Source organism: Carcharodon carcharias, chromosome 21 (assembly GCF_017639515.1).
Source record: "Carcharodon carcharias isolate sCarCar2 chromosome 21, sCarCar2.pri, whole genome shotgun sequence".
NCBI classification, from domain to species: Eukaryota; Metazoa; Chordata; class Chondrichthyes; order Lamniformes; family Lamnidae; genus Carcharodon; species Carcharodon carcharias.
The window spans coordinates 54,477,723-54,497,997 of record NC_054487.1 but is presented as its reverse complement, the minus strand read 5'-3'; the positions used below and the strand labels follow the sequence as shown (position 1 = coordinate 54,497,997).

The window sequence follows — 20,275 nt, the reverse complement described above, 5'->3', positions numbered from 1 at the left end:
ATTGCACCTGGATAAGCTCTTCACCAACTGCTTGGCCAGAAAGGGGCCGTTAATGTTTATGTTGCCTCTTTTCTTCCTCTCCATTTTTATCCTCCTGCTTCCAACTTGCTCACCTTATTGTTGGTGGCAAAGGTTGTCGCTTCATGATGCCAAGGTTGTACAGCATGCAGTAGGCCACAACAAATATTGACACCCATACTGTTGAGAACTGTAGGGCTCCTCCAGAGCAGTCCAACCTTTTCAGCATGCCTTTAGACTGCATATAAAAAGAGGAGAGTAGCTAAAGTAAATATTGATTCCTTGGAGGCAGAGACAGGAGAAATTATCTTCGGAAATGAGAAAATGGCAGAGATGTTAGACAAATACTTTTAATCTGTCATCACAGTGGAAGACACAAATTAGATACCAGAAATAGAGGGTAAGAGGGTAATAAGAGTGAGGAAGTTAAAGCTATTAATATCAGAAGAGAGTAAACACCAACAAATTCCCAAGACCTGATGGCCTACATCCAAGTGCTCTAAAAGAGGTAGGTGCAGAGAAAGTGGATGGACTGGTTGTGATTTTCCAAAATACCCTAGACTTTAGCACAGTGCCAGTGGATTGGAAGTTAGCAAATGTAACACTACTATTCAAGGAAGCAGGGAGAGAGAAAACAGGGAACTACAAAGTCAGCATAGTTTTACAAAGGTGAAATCATGTTTGAAAAATTTATTAGAGTTTTTTGAAGATGTAACTAGTAGGGCAAATAAAAGGAAACTAGTACATGTAGCATACTTGGATTTCCAAAAGGTATTCAATAAGGAGCCACACAAAAGGTTAATATACAAGATTAGCGCCCATGGATCGGGGGGTAATACATTAGCATGGTCAATGGACAGGGAGCAAAAAGTAGGAATAAATGGAAGTTCGGTAGGGTAGTCGGGGGGCGGGGAGAGTAGTTGTGGGGTCTGCAAGGGGTCAGGAGGTTAATTAGTCGAGGGGATAGGGTGGGGGTAGATGGTGGTTGGGGGGGTGTGGGGAGGGGTGGTGGTGGTGGTGGTGGTCGGGAGGGGAGTCAGTACTATAGTTACCCAGGATTTAGAAGCGGATTTAATTTTTCTAACTTCCTGGCTAACTATTCCTGTCAGACGGTCGGAACCATCGGAGTATTGGATGGTTCCTATTGCAGGGCAATTGGCCAACAGATATTTGAATTTCCCGGGCAATTGTCACGCAATCCTTACATGCAGACTACCTGTGGGGGGGGTTCCCTCCAGTGCAACTTTGTGGTATCCCCAGAGTATGACACCCCAGAGATCAGAGGTTATTGGCCAATGTATTTATTGAGTGCCAGGCGGGTCTCAGCTGATATCACTCTCACCTCTGAGTCACCAAGTTCCGGTTAAGTCCCCCCGTCCAGGGATGGAATTTTCTGTTTGGTGTGCAGGGGCAGGCCCCCACATAAAATGGCGCGCGGTGACGTCGGGCAAGTGTCCCGAAATCACGTGTCATTCGATCTTTAGTTCGGCGGGCACACACCAGAATCAGCTGCGCGCCCGCCAAATTGTCAAAGGCCTGTAAAGGCCATTAATAAACCACTTAGCCAATTTGACAGGGCTGCGTGACCAACCTTAAGGTCGGCGGGCAGGCGAAGAGCCCAGCGGCCTTCACATTTTTCATGAAACCTCATCCACAGGCGGGATGAGGTTTCATGAAGGGTTTATTAAATGAATAAATATTTTTTAAACATTTCAGAAACACTTCCCAGCTCCATGCCTCAGGGAGATTTCTGCGCTCTTTCGCCGCATGCGCAAAGAGCGCAGACCCTGACTCTCCCTCCCCCACCGCCCACACCGGTAGCGCTGCACGTGTCACACTGGGCAGGCTGACGTAAAATGGCCCGCCCACGTAAAATGGTGGCGCACAGCCGATTGTGGGCGGCGATCGGCTCCATGCCCGCCTGGGCCCACTCCCAACTGGCCCTCCTAACAGGGAGAACATTCTCCCCCAGGACTTGAGCATAAAAATCTGTTCTGATGCTCCAATGCAGTACTGAGCGAATGCTGCACTATCGGAGGTGCTGACTTTCAGATGAGACATTAAACCTGGGCCTCATTTTGCCTGTATGGGTGAATGTAAAAGATCCCATGATCGAAGAAAAGCAGCCGAGTTATTCTTTGCATCCTGACCAAAATTTATCCCTCAAGCAACGTCACCAAAAAAAAATGGTCATTATCACATTGCTGTTTGTGGAGGTTTTTTGTCTGCAAATTGGCAGCCATGCTTCCCACATTACAGCAGTGACAACACCTCAAAAGTACTTAATTAGCTGTAAAGCACTTTGAGACAGTGGTGACAAAAAGCATTATATAAATGCACATTTATTTTTAGCGAAAACTTCGATGAAGAGACCAAGAATAAAATATCCAAGTTTGCTAACAAATCAATATTAGATGGTAATGAAAGCTATGAGAAGAAACTGCAAAGAGATGAAGGTAGGTTAAGCAAGTGGGCAAGATGATGGCGGATGGAGTATAATGTGAGAAATTGAGAGTTCATTCACTTTGCTGGTGAGAATAGAAAAGCAGCACACTTTTTTAAAAGCTACGAAACTTCTAAATATTGATGTTCAGATTAAGAAGCTGTTTCCCCTGGTTGGGGCATCAAAATCACAGCCTCAGCACAAGGGGTCAATCATTTAGGACTGAGATGAGGAGAAATTTCTTCATTAAAAATCAATAGATTTTTGATCTCCCATGGAATCAAGGGATACGGAGAGCAGATGTAGCGCTAATGTAACCCCCGTTTAAGAAGGGAGTGAGGCAAAAGACGGGAAATTACAGGCCGATTAGCCTGACCTCAGTCATTGGTAAGATTTTAGAGTCTATTATTAAGGACGAAATTTCAGAATACATGGAAGTGCATGGTAAAATAGGGCAAAGTCAGCATGGTTTCATCAAGGGGAGGTCATGCCTGACATATCTGTTAGAATTCTTTGAGGAGGTAACGAGTAGGTTAGACAAAGGAGAACCAATGGATGTTGTCCACTTGGACTTCCAGAAGGCCTTTGACAAGGCGCCGCACAGGAGGCTGCTCAAGAAGGTAGGAGCCCATTGTGCTAGAGGCAAGGTACTAGCATGGATAGAAGATTGGCTGTCTGGCAGGAGGCAGAGAGTGGGGATAAGGGGGTCCTTCTCAGGATGGCGGCTGGTAACTAGTGGAGTTCCGCAGGGGTCAGTGTTGGGACCACAACTTTTCACTTTATACATTAATGATCTAGATGAAGGAACTGAGGGCATTCTGGCTAAGTCTGCAGAAATTACAAAGACAGGTGGCGGGACAGGTAGTATTGAGGAGGAGTGGAGGCTGCAGAAGGAATTAGACAGGTTAGGAAAATGGGCAAAGAAGTGGCAGATGGAATATTAGTGGGGAAGTGTGAGGTCATGCACTTTGATAGGAAGAATAGAGGCATAGACTATTTTCTAAATGGGGAGAGAATTCAGAAATCTGGAGTGCAAAGGGACTTGGGAGTCATAGTCCAGGATTCTCTTAAGGTTAACTATCAGGTTGAATCGGTATTTAGGAAGGCAAATGCAATATTGGCATTTATTTTGAGAGGACTGGAATATAAAAGCAGTGCTGCTGAGGTTTTATAAGGCTCTGGTCAGACCACATTTAGAGTATTGTGAGCAATTTTGGGCCCTGTATCTCAGGAAGGATGTGCTGGCCCTGGAGAGTGTCCAGAGGAGGTTCACGAGAATGATCCCAGAAACGAAAGGCTTAATATATGAGGAACATTTGAGGACTCTGGGTCTATACTCGATGGAGTTTAGAAGGATGAAGGGGGATCTGATTGAAACTTACAGAATACTGAAAGGCCTGGATAAAGTGGATGTGGGGAAGATGCTTCCGTTAGTAGGAGAGACTAGGACTTGAAGGCACAGCCTCAGAGTAAAGGGAAGACCTTTTAGAACAGAGATGAGGAGAAACTTCTTTAGCCAGAGAGTGGTGAATCTGTGGAATTCATTGCCACAGAAGGCTGTGGAGGCCAGGCCATTGAGTGTATTTAAGACCAAGAAAGATAGGTTCTTGATTGGTAAGGGGATCAAAGGTTACGGGGAGAAGGCAGGAGAATGGGGTTAAGAAACTCATCAGCCATGATTGAATGGTGGAGCAGACTTGATGGGCCAAATGGCCTAATTTCTGTTCCTATGTCTTATGGTCTTATGGTCAGACAGCAAAATGGAGTTGAAAGAAAAGATCAGCCATGATCATATTAAATAGTGATGCAGGCTCAGGGGGCGGAATGATCTACTCCTGTTCCAATTTCTTTTGTACTTATCTTACTGTCACTGTATTGTGGCAGCATGGTTTTCATTGTATGCATACTATGCATGTGTAAGTGGGTTGCACAGTGGAGTCATTGGCCATGTGGTCCGTGGATAACCCTTGTCACCTAGTAGCCACCCTTTGGTTTGCTGTGGCGTCTCAAATACAACTAGCACAGGGGTCTATCACAGAATGAAGGTGTCATGATTGCTGTCAGGGTACTGCACAATGATCTGCATGATTCTTTGCATATGGTCACACACCAGCTGGACGTTGAGGGAGTGGATATGGTGTAGGACAGAGTTGGCATGCAGTGCCTGCAAAGTGATATGCATGGAGCCAAATGGCGTCCTACACCATTGGGAAGGCTGCAACCCTAGTGAAGCCTTATGCTCACTCCAGCTGCTTCTTTTTGATGAGAGAGAGAATGAAATGTAGTTAGCCCTCAATAAATAAATAGCATTAGTGACCTCACTTCACAATAGTGGATAGCAAACTGCAGGTTGTTGCAAATGCCACCAGCTTCAGCCTGGATGGAGACTGACACACAAAAGTTAATTGCCACAGTCACCTTCACAGACACTGGCAGTTTGGTCTTTAACCTGCCAAGAGGCTGTAGTTGTGGCTGCAGCAGGTGGCAGATTTCAGTGAGGATGTTCTTAATGAAGCACAGATGATACACATGTTCTTTCTGAGGTTCAGCTGGGAGAATTGCTCCCTAAACACTCTGAATGGATACGATCTCTTGCTGAGAAAAACTTTCACCCCCTCCTTTTTCAGCGGCCTGTCCTGCTCTATGAGCCCTTTACATTCCCTAAACCATGCTATATTCCAAGGGAAATTCCTATTAGCACACCCATGTCCAGGAGCAACTGGACTTAGGGAAAATGTTAGAAGCTATTATTAAAGAAGCTATAGCAGGGCACTTGGATAAGTTCAAGGTAATTAGGCAAAGTCAACATGGTTTTGTGAAAGGGAAATCATGTTGAACCAACTTATTGGAGTTCTTTGAGGAAGTAATGTGTGTAGATAAAGGGGAACCAGTGGATGTACTATACTTAGATTTCCAGAACGCATTTGATAAAATGTCACATTAAAGGTTATTGCGGAAAACAAAAGCTCATGGTATAGGGGGTAACATATTGGCATGGATAGAAGATTGGCTGTAACATGAAGCAGAGAGTAGGCATAAATGTGTCTTTTTCAGGTTCGCAAGATGTAACGAGCGGTGTGCCACAGGGATCAGTGCTGGGACCTCAACTGTTTATAATTTATAAAAATGACTTGGATGAAGGGATGGAAGGGATGGTTGCCAAATTTGCTGAAGACACAAAGATAGGTAGGAAAGTACATTGTGAAGAGGATATAAGGGGGCTACGAAAAGATATAGATAGGTTAATTGAGTGGACAAAGATTTGGCAAATGGAGTATGATGTGGGAAAATGTGGAATTGTCCATTTTGGCAGGAAGAATAAAAGAATGGTGAGAGATTGCAAAGCTCTGAGATGCAAAGGGCTCTGGGTGTCTTAGTACATGAATTACAAAAGGCTAGTATGCAGGTATAACAAGTAATTAGGAAAGCTAATAGAATGTTATTATTTATTGCGAGGGGAATTGAGTACAAAAGTAGGGAGGTTATGCTTCAGTTGTACAGAGCATGAGGGAGACCACATCTGTGTACAGTACTGGTCACCTTATTTAAGGAAGGATATAAATGCATTGGAAGCAGTTCAGAGTAGGTTTACCGGACTAATACCTAGAATGGCCAGGTTGTTTTATGAGGAAGGGTTGAGCAGGCTAGGCTTGTATCTGCTGGAGTTTAGAAGAGTAACAGGTGATTTAGATTAAAACATATAAGATCCTGAGGGGTCTTGACAGGGTGGATGAGGAGAGGATGTTTCCTCTTGTGAGAGGATCTAGAACTAAGGGTCACTGTTTAAAAATAAGGGTCGCCCATTTAAAATGGAGATGAGGCAATTTTTTTTTTCTCAGAAGGTCATGAGTCTTTGGAGCTCTCTTCCTGAAAAGGCAGTGGAAGCAGAGTCTTTAAAGCAGAGGTGGATAGATTCTTGGTAAGTAAGGAGGTGATAGCTTATCAGAAGTAGGGCAGATGCAAATTTGAGGTTACTATCAGATCAGCCATGATCTTATTAAATGGCGGAGCAGGCTTGAAGGGCCTACTCCTGCGCCTTGTTCGTATGTTTGTGCAGGAGCCTTAAAGTCAGCATAAATTCCCCAGTATCTGCCATACTACTCCATGTAGACTTTTGCAACTTTAAACAACTATAGAAAGCACCAAATACATGAAGCAACAGCCAGAAGAAATCAACCAGTAACTAATCTGTAAGCAGTTGATAATTCGTTTTAGCAATGCAGATGGGATTTTTTCCTGCTGCTGAATGTGTGATTGGCTGTTTAAAGTTAAGAAATTATTCAAATTTATTCATTCAAGGGATATGGGCTTCACTGGCTGGGTCAGCATTTGTTGCTCATCCCTAGTTGCCCTTGAGAAGGTGGTGGTGAGCTGCCTTCTTGAACCGTTGCAGTCCATGTGGCGTTGGCACATCCATAGTGTTGTTAGGAGAGGAGTTCCAGGATTTTGACCCAGCGACAGTGAAGGAACAGCGATATATTTCCAAGTCAGGATGGTGAGGGACTTAGAAGGGAACTTCCAGGTGGTGGTCCTCCCATGTGTCTGCTGCCCTTGTCCTTCTAGATGGTAACGGTTGTGGGTTTGGAAGGGAAGAAGGGGTCGAGGCTAGAGCGTTGAGGTTCAAATTGGCACCACCGGCATCAAATCAGCTTTGTATGGTGATTAGCTTAATGACCTGCCTGCTCTGCTTACTTCTGACAGTGTTAACTCCCCCATCAATGTGGCATCTGGTGCAATTCATCCCAAAAGTTTGCACCCTCAGCTGACAGAACTTTTTTCCCCCAAACAGCACCCATGGCATCCAAACAACTGGTGCTGCCAATCCCAATTTCACACCCATCCTTTTAGCAGATATAAACAAACTTATATTGTAAATCAAATTGATTCTTAATACATTAACTTTAACTGATTAGATTCCATTTCAATTTGATCTAAATTCAATCTCATCTATCTGCTCTTCACAACTTTTCCTTGTCATGCTATATTATGGACTAACAAAATTAGATGACAAACATGCACATCTATGGGAACAAGATGAAAGGGGATTTCAATTAGACCATTCATATAAGCTTGCAAATCAGACTGTTTACACCAGCCTGACTTAAACTCATTTATATCAGAGAGCATTTTAATCCAGCATGGGAATATTGCAGTTTTTACACTAAATAGACATCAAAGTAAATTAATTTATCCAGTTCAGATGATTTTAATTTGAAGCTACTGCAATCTAAAAACAAATTCTGATTTAGGATATAAAAAATCAAGATTAAATTCCTTTCAAATTTGCCTTTGTTCAAGTTACATTCAGTACATATCAATGAAAGTTGATATTATCCAAAAGATATTTGAGGGAGGAAAATCATCATCATCAATGGATGACCTAGTAGTAGGAAAAGGTCCTGATTATATTTTGCAACATCCAATTCACTGGTCGTGGCTCCCCATAAAAAGAAGGGCAACAAATCATAAAGAAAATGTCATAGTTATGGTGAAATATTTTAATATGACTATCTGAAGATAGAAAAGAAACCAGGAATCAAAGTTCTGATTCAAAATAAATAACCAGTGCTTAAGATGTTTGTATTACTCGTCTCAAAAACTCCTGAAATATTTAAATATCTATCATATTAAAAAGAATAAAAATAACTTTTAACCTAGAAAATAAAAATAAAAAGAACTAAATTTGGAAGAGTCTAAGCATTTCTGCAAGTAAATGTAAAGATGAATAATGTCCAGAAATAAGCATGTAATGAATGAACATGGCACAGAATACCAATACTGAAGCAGAGGCAATAAGAAGCATGGTCAGAAAGCAGGGCAAACAACACCTCTACCTAAAATAAAATTAACAAATAACATTGAAATATTCATGGAAATTGAAAAACAGTTAACTCAACAACGTATCTAAGACTCAGTGAAAAAGCTTTTGTGAACAAATGTGAGAGTTGTTCAAACTGAACTATATCATTATGGTAATGTATGCCAGATTGCTATACTGTGTTACAATTCAAATGGTACAACATTTATATAATGCCTTTAATACAAATAAAAGATCCAAAGGTCTTTCAAAGTTAGCCATATGAAGAATGAACACTGAGCCAGAAAAGGAATCTTGGTTGAAGAGATTGGTTTTAAGGAGACTTTTAAAAGGTGAGGGGCAGGGAAAATTGCTGGGAGGTACAGTGGTACAGGAAGAGAACTCCAAGGAATAAGGACTCAGGTAGCTGAATGATCTGCTACGATTGGCTGGGGAGACGGAGATGGTTGCAGAAAATACCAGGATCAGCAGAATGGATTCTTGGGGGAAAGGGAATATAAGTTTGGAGGTGTTTGTGGAGATTGGGTGGGGTGAGACAATACAGAAATTTAAAGATGATTAGAAGAATCATTAACTTAAAATGTTAGAGGTAGGTGCCAGTGAGGGCTGGACAAGTGATGAGGTAGGTTGCTGGTGGAGGTTACTGTGTGACAGTATACATGATGCAGAAGTCTGGATAATTTGAAGTTTATAGAGAATGGGTGACCAGCAGCAAGAACCCATGTACTTCTTCACTATAAGGATTTAGACCATGATTGGATCTAGAATTGGATGTCTGATGGCAGTGACAGTTAAGAGGTAAGAAAAAATACTGAGGAGATAATGCTATATATCATCAGCATACATGTGGCTGTTGTCCCTGTGTCTACAGATAAAACAGCCAAAGGATCTCATTTAAATGAGAATGAGGGGGCTAATGAAATGTCCGTGGGAGACTTCTGACATTAGTATCGGCATGAGGAAATTGATGCGGTTGCTGGGTATGCTCTGGCTAGGATCGGAGTGAAGCAAGGGCAGTTTCATAGATCTGGGTGAAGGTCAAAGATGGCAAAACCAGATTTATTGATAGATGGCTGGGTCTGCTGTATGCTTAAGTTTGTGCATTCAGACTTGAAGGAAGGAAAATGGGGGCTGTAGTAGGAAAAAACATTGATGGGAGATCGTGATGGATACATTGATAAATAAAACAGTGTGACCCAAAGATTGACTACAGTGAAATCTCAATTATCCACACAATAATTATTCATCTTGCAATCATCCGCTAGAATTGTTGAGGAGCAAAATCTCATGCAAGATGTTCCGTCATTGCAAAGCCTGCTACATTAATCTCCAATCTCTCAGAATTCAATCTCACAGCCCAAGAAAGCTTAAATTTAAAGTGTGCTCATTGTATTGTAGTTTGCTTATTCCCATGCTTTGGAAATTGCTGTACCATATGAACATACGAATTAGGAGCAGGAGTAGGCCACTCGGCCTCTCGAGCCTACTCCGCCATTCAATAAGATCATGGTTGATCTGACTGTAACCTCCTGCCCATCCCCGATAACTTTTCACCCACTTGTTTATCAAGAATATTTTTACCTCTCCCTTAAAATATTCAAAGACTCTACTTCCATTATTTTGAAAAAGTCAGTTCCAAAAATCTCACTACCCTCAGAGAAACAATTTCACCTCATCTCAGTCTTGAGCGGGCAACCCCTTATTTTTAAACAGTGACCCCTAGTTCTAGATTCTCCTACAAGAGGAAACATCCTCTCCATATCCACCCTGTCAAGACCCCTCAAGATCCTATATGTTTCAATCAAGCAACCTCTTACTCTTCTAAACTCCAGCGGATACAAGTCTAGTCTGCTCAACCTTTCCTGATAAGACAACCCACCCATTCTTGGTATTAATCTAGTAAACCTTCTACCATGCACACCCAAGATCAGAATTTAGTGACTCTTGATGGTCTACCAATTTATCCACCAGGTTTGTCCATTCCAATATAGTGAATAATTACATTTCAAAAGAGAAAACTGTGAAGAAAAAACAGACCTACAATCTCAACCTTCTAGCTTGATAATGAAATATGACTCCAAAAGCAGAAGGATAAAGACAATAGACAGTCCATATGGTACATTGGCAACATTAACATCATTACCATCAAAGGTCTATGTTTGATGCATAAACATAACTTAAGGACTTCCCACAAACAGAGTTAAGACTGGGATAAAAATGGGGTTCTTGTTTGTCCTTCAAGGATCATCTGGTGTGTTTGGGAGGGTTCAGGTGGATACGTGGTTGACTGCGAAGGCAGACCTGCACCTGGAAGATTCTCATAGCGTCATAGAGGTCTACAGCACAGAAAAAGGCCCTTTGGGCCATCAATTCTGCACCAGTCAAACAAGTACCTAACTATTCTAATCCCATTTTCCAGGACTAGGCCCATAGCCTTGTATGCCATGGCATCGCAAGTGCACATCCAAATACTTCTTAAATGTTATGAGGGTTTCTGCATCTACCAACCTTTCAGGCAGAGTTCCACATTCCCACCACCCTCTGGGTGAAAATATTGTTCTTCACATCCCCTCTAAACCACCTGCCCCTTACCTTAAATCTGTGCCCCCTGGTTATTGATCCCTCCACCAAGGGGAAAAGTTCCTTCCTGTCTACCCTATCTATGCCCCTCACAATTTTATACCCCTCAATCCTCCCTCAAGCTCCTCTGCTCCAGGGAAAATAACCTCAGTCTATCCAGTCTCTCCTCATAACCAAAACTCTCCAGCCCAGGCATCATCCTGGTAAATATCCTCTGTACTCTCTCTAGTGCAATCACATCCTTCCTATAATGCGGATTCCAGAACTGCATGCAATACTCCAGCTGTGGCCTAACCAGTGTTTTATACAGTTCTAGCATAACCTCCCTGCTCTTATATCCTTTGCCTTGGTTAATAAAGGCAAGTATCCTATATGCCTTCTTAACTACCTTATCGATCTGTCCCGCCACCTTAAGGGACCGGTGGACATGCACACCAAGGTCCCTCTGATCCTTGGTACTTCCCAGGGTCCTATCATTCATCATATATTCCCATGCTTTGTTTATCCTGCCCAAGTGCATCACTTATCCGGATCAAATTCCATTTGCCACTGATCAGCCCATCTGACCAGCCCGTCTATATCCTCCTGTAATCTAATGCTATCCTCCTCACTATTTACTACCCCACCAATTTTAATGTCATCCACGAACTTACTGATCAACCCTCCTACATTCAAGTCTAAATTGTTTATATATACCACAAAGAGCAAGGGGCCCAACACCGATCCCTTTGGAACTCCATTGGACACAGGCATCCAGTCACATAAACACCCCTTGACCATCACCCTCTGCTTCCTGCCACTCAACCAATTCTGGGTCCAATTTGCCAAACTGCCTTGGATCCCATGGGCTCTTACCTTCGTTATCAGTCTCCCATGCAGAACCTTATCAAAAGCCTCCTGAAGTCCAAGTAGACTATGTCAAATGCATTGCCTCATCTACACACCTGGTCACCTCTTCGAAAAATTCAATCAAATTGGTTAGACATGACCTCCCCTTAACAAAACCATGCTGAATGTCCCTGTCTCTCCAACTGTAGATTAATTCTGTCCCTCAGAATTGCTTCCAATAGTTTCCCCACCACTGAGGTTAGATTGACTGGCCTGTAGTTCCCTGGTTTATCCCTTCCTCCCTTCTTGAATAACGGTACCACATTGGCTGTCCTCCAGTCCTCTGGCACCTTTCCTGTGGCCAGAGAGGTATTGAGAATTATTGCCAGCGCCCCTGTTCTGTTACACATAGGACAAAACACCACAGGCAACTGAGTTTTGGATAGGTTACTGGCTCGGGATTTACTCTCCTTGTGTTTTCTCTCTGCCTCTGATATGCGCTTACTTTTGAAGGAGGTCACACTGTTTTTTATTTGGTCATGCCAGGTGATGAAATCCTGGGCAAGCTTCTCCCAGGACTCGAAAATGAAGCCTTTAGAGTGTCCTTGTAGTGCTTCCTGTGACTGCCAGGCATTCTGGCTCCAAGACCAGTCCAACTCAGTTGTGACTGTTTCAGTGGTGTGGATGCTTGGCATGCCAGTTCAGGTGAGCACCTGAGTGTCTGGTATTTTGTCCTGCCAATTGATCTTCAGAAGCATCTGAAGGTAGCACAAGTGCAACCAGTTGAGCTTCTTGACATAGCACTGGTACACAGTCCAAGTCTCACTTGCGCAGAACAGAATGGGCAGGATATTGCTCCAGAGATTTTCAGTTGGTAGGAAGACTTACTCCTCTTCATTCCCAGGCTGACGTTTGAATGGCAGACTTGCGTTTGGCAATTCTTGTATGTGTCATGCCATCAATACAGATAGCTTAAGAGTGTGTGTTGTCAAGATAAATGAAGTTATCCACTGCTGACAGGTTCTGGTCATGGACTGAAGAATTGGGTTCGAGATAGAGCTTTCCTGGAGCATGGTTTTTATATTTATTCCAGTTTTCTTCACACTGATCATAAGTTTTGCATGCACTGGAGAACAAGTCCATACTACATTGTATGTTGAACTCTGAACTGAGCTCATGCATAGTCATCATCAAAAAGGAAATCGTGAAGTATGTCCTTGGAGGTCTTGGTCTTTGCCTGGAGTCACCCCAGATTGAGCAGCTTCCCGTCTGATTTTGATGCCGGGATCACCATCGAGGAAAGCATGAGAGTATGGTGGAGAAAAAAACATACTGAAAAAAGTTGGCACATAGCCCAATTTAACTCCATTAGTGACTGGGAATGGGGAAGACAGAAATCGTGTTGAACCATTGTGATGAATTTCTCAGGCAGCCGAATTACTCCATTACCTTCCAAGGGCCCTAACTGCTGACTGCGTCAAAGGCCTTGGTCAGGTGAGCAAACATATTGCAGAGGTCCATGTTCTGTCCTTGGCACTTCTCCTGGAGCTAACTGCAAACAGCATATCAGTGGTTCCTTGCCCTTTTCTAAAACCACACCAACTCTCTGGCAGCAAGTCCTGGTCAAGATTATGCACTAAGCAGTTCAGAAGGATTCTAGTGAAGATTTTACAGGTGGTGGAGATGAGTGAGATTCCTCTAAGTGTGTTCCAAGGTAGGCGAGTTACTTTCCGCTTGTACAAGTGGGCATGGAGGTATCTTTGTGTCCTTGTGGAATGGTTCCTTGCTTCAACATGGATGAAAGAGTTCATCGAGCTTCTTGACCAGGCAGGCATTGACCTTCAGCCTTGTAGACCTCAGCTGGGATAGCATCAGCTACTGAAGTATTTCTGTGAGACAGAAGTTTGATTGCATTCATCGTTTCTAACAATGTGGGAGGATCAAGAGAGCAGTTAAAAGCAACCTGTGGCAACCTGTTGATTGCTTCTTCATTGACAGATGAAGACTGATTGACAATGTGGTTAAAGTGCACTGCCCATCTTTCCAGAATCTGGGCAGTGTTGACCCATCGGCACCGAGGACTGGTGATGAACCAATAAACTGGGGCCCCTGGACAGATTTCAGAGCATCGTAGAATCTCTCCCTGTCTTTATGGTCTGCAGAAGTTAATTTGCTTTCTGATTCAGCTAAAATTCTTGCATCTCCCTGAGCTTACTTTGGAAAATCCTGCAGATTTTGCAGGAGGCATTGTGCCTGGATAGTGATGATAGTCATTGAGGTTAACCCTGTAAACGCCATGCTTCATCTCCACTAGTTTCTGGATTACTTCATCGTTTTCGTCGAATCAATCCTGATGTTTACTTGAGATAGGGCTAAATGCCCGTAGAGCAGTGGAGCACACTTCATCCCTTAAGGTTGCTCAGTATTCTTCAACATGGAGAGTATATATTTTTGCTGTGCACATGTGACTCTCAAGTCTCTATGAAAGAGATTCCTTTATTTCTGCATGTGAGAGCCTCGAGACATTGAGACGCTTCTAGACCGTCATGCCCTCGGGGTGTCTAAGAGGATAGAGCTTGATGTTTCACTCTCAACTGATAAGATGGTGGCAGCTAGTGCTCCATATGGCTTTTGTCATGTGCACATCCTGTTAGTCCCTCTGCCTGGTAATGACACAGTTGATTAGATGCCAATGCATAGAGTGGGATGCATCCAAGACATCATGCTGCCATTAGGAAGATGGAAAACTATGTTGCAAATTAAAAGATCATGCCCAACACATCTTCAGAAAGAGGAGACCATTGCTGTTACAACTGCCAACACAATTTTTTTTTCCAATGACTCCCTTCCCTTGCCTAGTAATCTGCACAAACTCTTGTGTTGAAGTCACCAAGAATAATTAGCTTTGGCACACTAGCAATCATGGACTGGAGGTCATCATTGAATTTATCCCTAACTTCAGTGGGGTTGTTCATGGTAAGGATGCATGCACAGATGAGAGTTGCTTGCCTGTTGCTGTGAAGGGGCAGTTAAAGCACCATCAGATGATCATTGACACCCTTGGAAAGGCAAGTCAACTTACTGACAAGATGGTTCATGAACAGCAAAGCCTACACTAGCTTTCCGCCATGCTTTTTTCCCCACAGCCACTCAAAGAATGTGTAACCTGCACCAATTTCCTTCAGCTGATCCTTTTCAGGTAGATGGGTCATGCCGAGGGCAGCAATCTGGACATTGTACCTAGCCAGCTCTCTGTTGACAAGATCAGTTCTTCTATCAGGTCTGCTCACTGTGGCATTGTCCATAAGGGTGCACATGTTCCATGTGCCTATGGTGACCGATGTCACCTTTACTTTCTGTTTTGAGATTAACTTACGACTATGTTGATGTCATTCCTGCCAGCTATGGTCTGCTGGCCAGGGAAGTGAAGAAGACAATGTTTAGGGTCCCTTTTCTAGCTCAGTTCTCATTATAGGGAGCTGAGCAATAGTGCTGAAACAGGCTGCTCAATCACTCAGGGGGCTGCCGAGTTCCACCTCTGCTTCTTTCCAGTGAAAAATGATCCTATGGCCTGAGCCACGTGTGCAGGTTCACAGCTACAGCTCCCAGTGAATCCATGCCTGCTGCTATGTCACACGTCCAACTGCACAGGACTTGTGTCAGATGGATGGTGAATGACAGGTAATAGAAAGATGATGAACATGACTTGCGCATGAATTGCATAATAGTGAGGGAGAATTGTGCATCAGCAGCCACACACTCTTGTCCTGACCTATCTTGGTCCAGAGTCAAGGCAAGTCTGGACAGCTGGACATAGATCCAGATGTAGTGGATGACCAGCACGTCTTCTGTCTCTTTCCAGCTCTACACATTCCACAACACAGTGCTGACCCACCTTCAAGGCTGTTGGACCCTAGATTGGTATCATCTGCCTAGTCCGCCGGAATCAGTCTTTGCATTTACGGGTAGACAAATCCCTAAGTTGCCAAGGGTAGGTAACCCAAGGGCTATCCTCATTTAGGGTAAAATGGGATAGAGAAGCAGAGGGGTTTGGGGCTAGGGATAAAAAAAAGCATAACAAGTATTAATGACCTAGACTGTGGTGTGTAGGGCATGATTTCAAAATTTGCAGATGATACCATGATTGGGAATGTTGTCAATTGTGGTGGCGATTGTCTTGAACTTTAAAAGGACATAGACATGTTGGTGGATTGGGCAGACAAGCAGCAGGTGAAGTTTAATGCAGAGAACTGTGAGGTGATTCATTTTGGCAGGAAAAATATGGTGAGACAGTATAAAATAAAGGGAGAGCCTCTACTGGAGGTGCAGGAACAGACAGACCTTGGTGTATACATACATAGGTCATTGAACATGACAGGGCAGGTTGAGAGAGCAGCTAACAAATCAAATAAGATCTTAGGCTTTATTATTAGGGACATTGAGTACAAGAGTAATGAGGTCATGTTGAACTTGTATAAGACATTAGTTAGGCCTCATTTGGAGCACCGTGTCCAGTTCTGAGCGCCATATTTGAGGAAGGATGTGAAGGCATTGGAGGGAGTACAGAGGAGATTCATAAGAATGATTCCAGGGATAAAGAACTGTAGCTATAAGGATATACTGGAGAGGCTGGTACTCTTTTCTTTGGAGAAAAGAAGGCTGAGCGGAGACTTAATAGAGGTATTCAAGTTCCTGAAGGGTATGGACAAGGTAACAGTGAGAAACCATTCTCACTCAAGGGAACATCAAGAACTAGAGGACACAGATTCAACATATTTGGCAAAAGGAGTAAATGTGATGTGAGGAAAATGTTTTCACCCAGAGGGTGGTTGGAGTCTGAAACAAACTTCCTGAAAGAGACCATAAGACCATAAGACATAGGAGCAGAAATTAGGCCATTCAGCCCATCGGGTCTGCTGTGCCATTCAATCATGGCTGATGAGTTTCTCAACCCCATTCTCCTGCCTTCTCCACGTAAGCTTTGACCCCCTTACCAATTAAGAACCTATCTATCTCGGTCTTAAATACACTCAATGACCTGGCCTCCACAGCCTTCTGTGGCAATGAATTCCAAAGATTCACCACTCTCTGGCTAAAGAAGTTTCTCTTCATCTCTGTTCTAAAAGGTCTTCCCTTTACTCTGAGGCTGTGCCCTCGGGTCCTAGTCTCTCTTACTAATGGAAACATCTTTCCCATGTCCACTCTATCCAGGCCTTTCAGTATTCTGTAAGTTTCAACAAGAGTGGTGGAGGCAGTTTCGATCGGGGTATTCAAAAGGGAATTGGATTGCTATCTGGAATGAGACAATGTGCATAGTTACGGGGATAAGGCAGGGGAGTGGGACTAGGTGGAATGCTTTTTCAGAGAGCCAGTGCAGACTTGGTGGGCCGAATGGCCTCCTTCTGCACTGTAAAGATACTGTGATAAGGCCATAAAACTGTGCACAAAGCACTTGTTTTTATTTCTAAAAGGACAGAATTGATAAGCAGAGAAGTTATATTAAACAACAACAACTTGTATTTGTATAGGGCCTTCAATGTAATAAAACATCCTAAGGCTCTTCAAAGAGGCATTACAAAGTAAACTACGATATCAAGCCAAATAAGGAAATATTTGGGCAGATGACCAAAACATGGTAAAAAAAGTAGCTTTTAAGGAGTGTCTTAAAGGAGGAAAGTGAAGTGGAGACGTACATAGGTTTATGGAAGAAATTCTAGAACTTTGGAGCCTAGGTAACCAAAGGTATGGCCACCAATGGTGCAATGATTAAGATCGAGGATGTTCAAGAGTTTAGAGAAGTGCAGAGATCTTGGAGGGCTGAAGGAGATGACAAGATAAGGAGGGGCTTGGTCATGGACGGATTTGAAAACAAGAATGAAAATTTTAAAATTGAGGTGTTGCATAAACAGGAGCCCTATAGGTCAGCAAGTAAAAGGATTAAGGGTGAATGAAATTTGGTGCCAGTTAGGTTACAGGCAGAAGACATTAAGTATATGGAGGGTAGAATGAAGGAGGCCAGCTGGAAGTGATTTGGAATAATCAAATCAGGAGGTAACAAAGTCATGGATGGAAGTTTCAGCAGGTAACTTGGAATGGAGTCTGGCTACCGTACAGAGGCGGAATTAAGCGGTCTAAATGATAATGTGGATATGACTTTGGAAGCTCATCTCTAGGTCAGATATAAAATTAAGGTTGCAAACATTCTGGTTCAGCCTCAAACAGGGAGAGGGATGGAATTGGTGGCAAGAGACTGGAGTTGGTGGCAGGGTCCAAATACAATAGCTTCAGTCTTCCCAATATTTAACTGGAGGAAATTTCTTCTCATGTTGTTGGTGGTGGTTGTCCCTCAATTCAAGGAAATTAAAGATTTCAAGGGATATGGGAATAGTGTGGGAAAATGGTGTTGAAGTAGAAGATCAACCATGATCTAGTTGAATGGCCAGAGCAGGCTCGAGAAGCCAAATGGCCTACTCCTGCTCCTATTTCCTATGATGTCCACTCAGGGTCACAAGTTTCTGCCATGGGCCTTCATGTGATTAAACAGCCATTAGGACAACAGTATCCAGTCTATCAAAGGTGATTCTGCAGGAGTCTTCTCATGTACTGGATGTTGGATAAGCAGTCTGACAATTTAGAGACAATGGAGGGATCAAGAGAACTGGTGATAAGGTACAGTTGGGTGTTGTCAACGCACGTGGAAACTAGCATTGCTTGTCAGGTAAAGTCACCGAGAGGCATATAGGAAAGGGCCAAGGATAGATCCTTGAGGAATAGAGCTATCGGTAGAGGATTGAGAAAAGAAGTAACTGATGATGATTCTCTGGCTACAATTAGATAACTAAGAATTGAACCAAGCAAGTGCAGTCCCACCCAGCTGGAGAGGTGTTGGAGGAGGATGGTATCATCAACAGTGCTAAAGGCTGTGGATAGCTCAAGAAGAATGAGGATCAAAAGCTTGCCTTTTTAGTTACATTTCTGACTTTGATACAAGCCATTTCAATATTGTGATGGGGTGGAAGCCAAATTGGTGGGATTCAAACACAGAATTGTGAGAAAGATAGAACCAAATTTAGTGCTTAGGAGAGGAAAAGGAGGTTGGAGTTGGGATGGTAGTTTGCAAGGATGGAGGGGCCAAGGGTTCATTTTGAGAGGAATTGGGTAATGACGGCAGGTTTGAAGGGCAGAGGGACATAACCTGAGGAAAAAGAATGGTTAACAATGCCAAGTAATATGAGAGCCAGGAAAAGAAGTTGAGTATCCAGTATTTAGTGAGAATGGGATCGAGAGAGCAGGAGGTGTGACTCATGGACAAGGTGAACATAATTCAGGAAAGGAGTGAAACTAGAGGAAGTTACAAGTTCAAGGCTAGGGCAGGAAAGGGAATCTTAGGGGACGGAAAGGAAGTGGCAGAGACAGCTGATTGGATGGTCTCAATTTTGGAGGCAAGGTAATGCAAAAATTCCTTGCACTTGTTGTTGGAGGTGAGGGTTGAGTAGACAAGGGAGAGGAGTTTGAATAGACAGCTTGTAGTAGAGAAAAGAAGCCAGAGGTTATCTTTATGTTTCAGGATTATCTGTTCACTATTGTGAAGGGTAAACATGTTTGGAACTTTGGTTCGTCCAAATTTGGTGTAATGTGAACAATTCCAGACTCTACATTATAAAACAGGACATAGAGGAACTGGAGAATGTTTTTAAAAAAAACAGGATGATATTAAAACTGAGAAGAAAAGATTGAAAAGGCTGGGGTTCTTTGCTCTAGAAAAGAGGAGATTGATGGGTAACCTGATGAATGTCTTTAACATTATGAAAGGTTTGAAAGGATAAATATAGAGATGATTTTTCCACTTGCAGACAAGATTAGAACTAGGGGCTATAAATATAAGGTGGTCATCAATAGATACAATAAGGAATTCAGGAGAAACTCTTTACCTAGAGACTGGATAGTATGTGCAGCTCACTACCTTAAGGAGTAGTTTAGGTGACTAGCATTAATGCATCTAATGGGAAGTTGGATAATCACATGAAGAAAGGAATAGAAGGATATGTTGACGGAGTTAGCTGAGAATGGTTGGGAGGAAGGTCATGTGGAGCATAACACCTACATGGACAAGTCAAATGGCCTGTTTCGGTGCAGTAATTACCATATAAGATGTAAAGTTGAATCTGATTAGATCAAATGGATTTTCATAACAATGTTAGGGATAGTCAAGCTGGCATTATGTCATACCTTGTGGGAATATGATGTAAATACACCACAATAATCAAACTAAGGCTGAACTCCTTCTGGGGTTTGGAGAATTGACATTTGCTTGCTTGTCCAAAACCAGATTTTGGTTTTCAAGTGTTGTGAAGATTGTTGATATTATTGCATGATGATAAGTGCATAATGACATCACAACGCAGATGACAATTAAATTCATCACCAATTAAAAAGTCAAAAATCACAAATCATTTTGAAAAGTAAAATGTCAGCAGAACTGGCGAAGATATGTCAAGGGAAGGGCAATAGCAGTTTGCTGGCACACAAAAGTGGGGAACAAATGTGACACAGCTACTCTTCTCAAGCTGATCTTTAACCCATTTTTA

General features: G+C 42.9%; 1 protein-coding gene across 3 annotated transcripts in view; it reads right to left on the bottom strand.

Annotated features, from left to right (window-relative positions):
- The window catches only part of foxp2 (forkhead box P2), a 920,115-nt gene that overhangs the window by 344,771 nt on the left and 555,069 nt on the right, over positions 1-20,275 (bottom strand). The gene's annotated exons all lie outside the window — the stretch shown is intronic.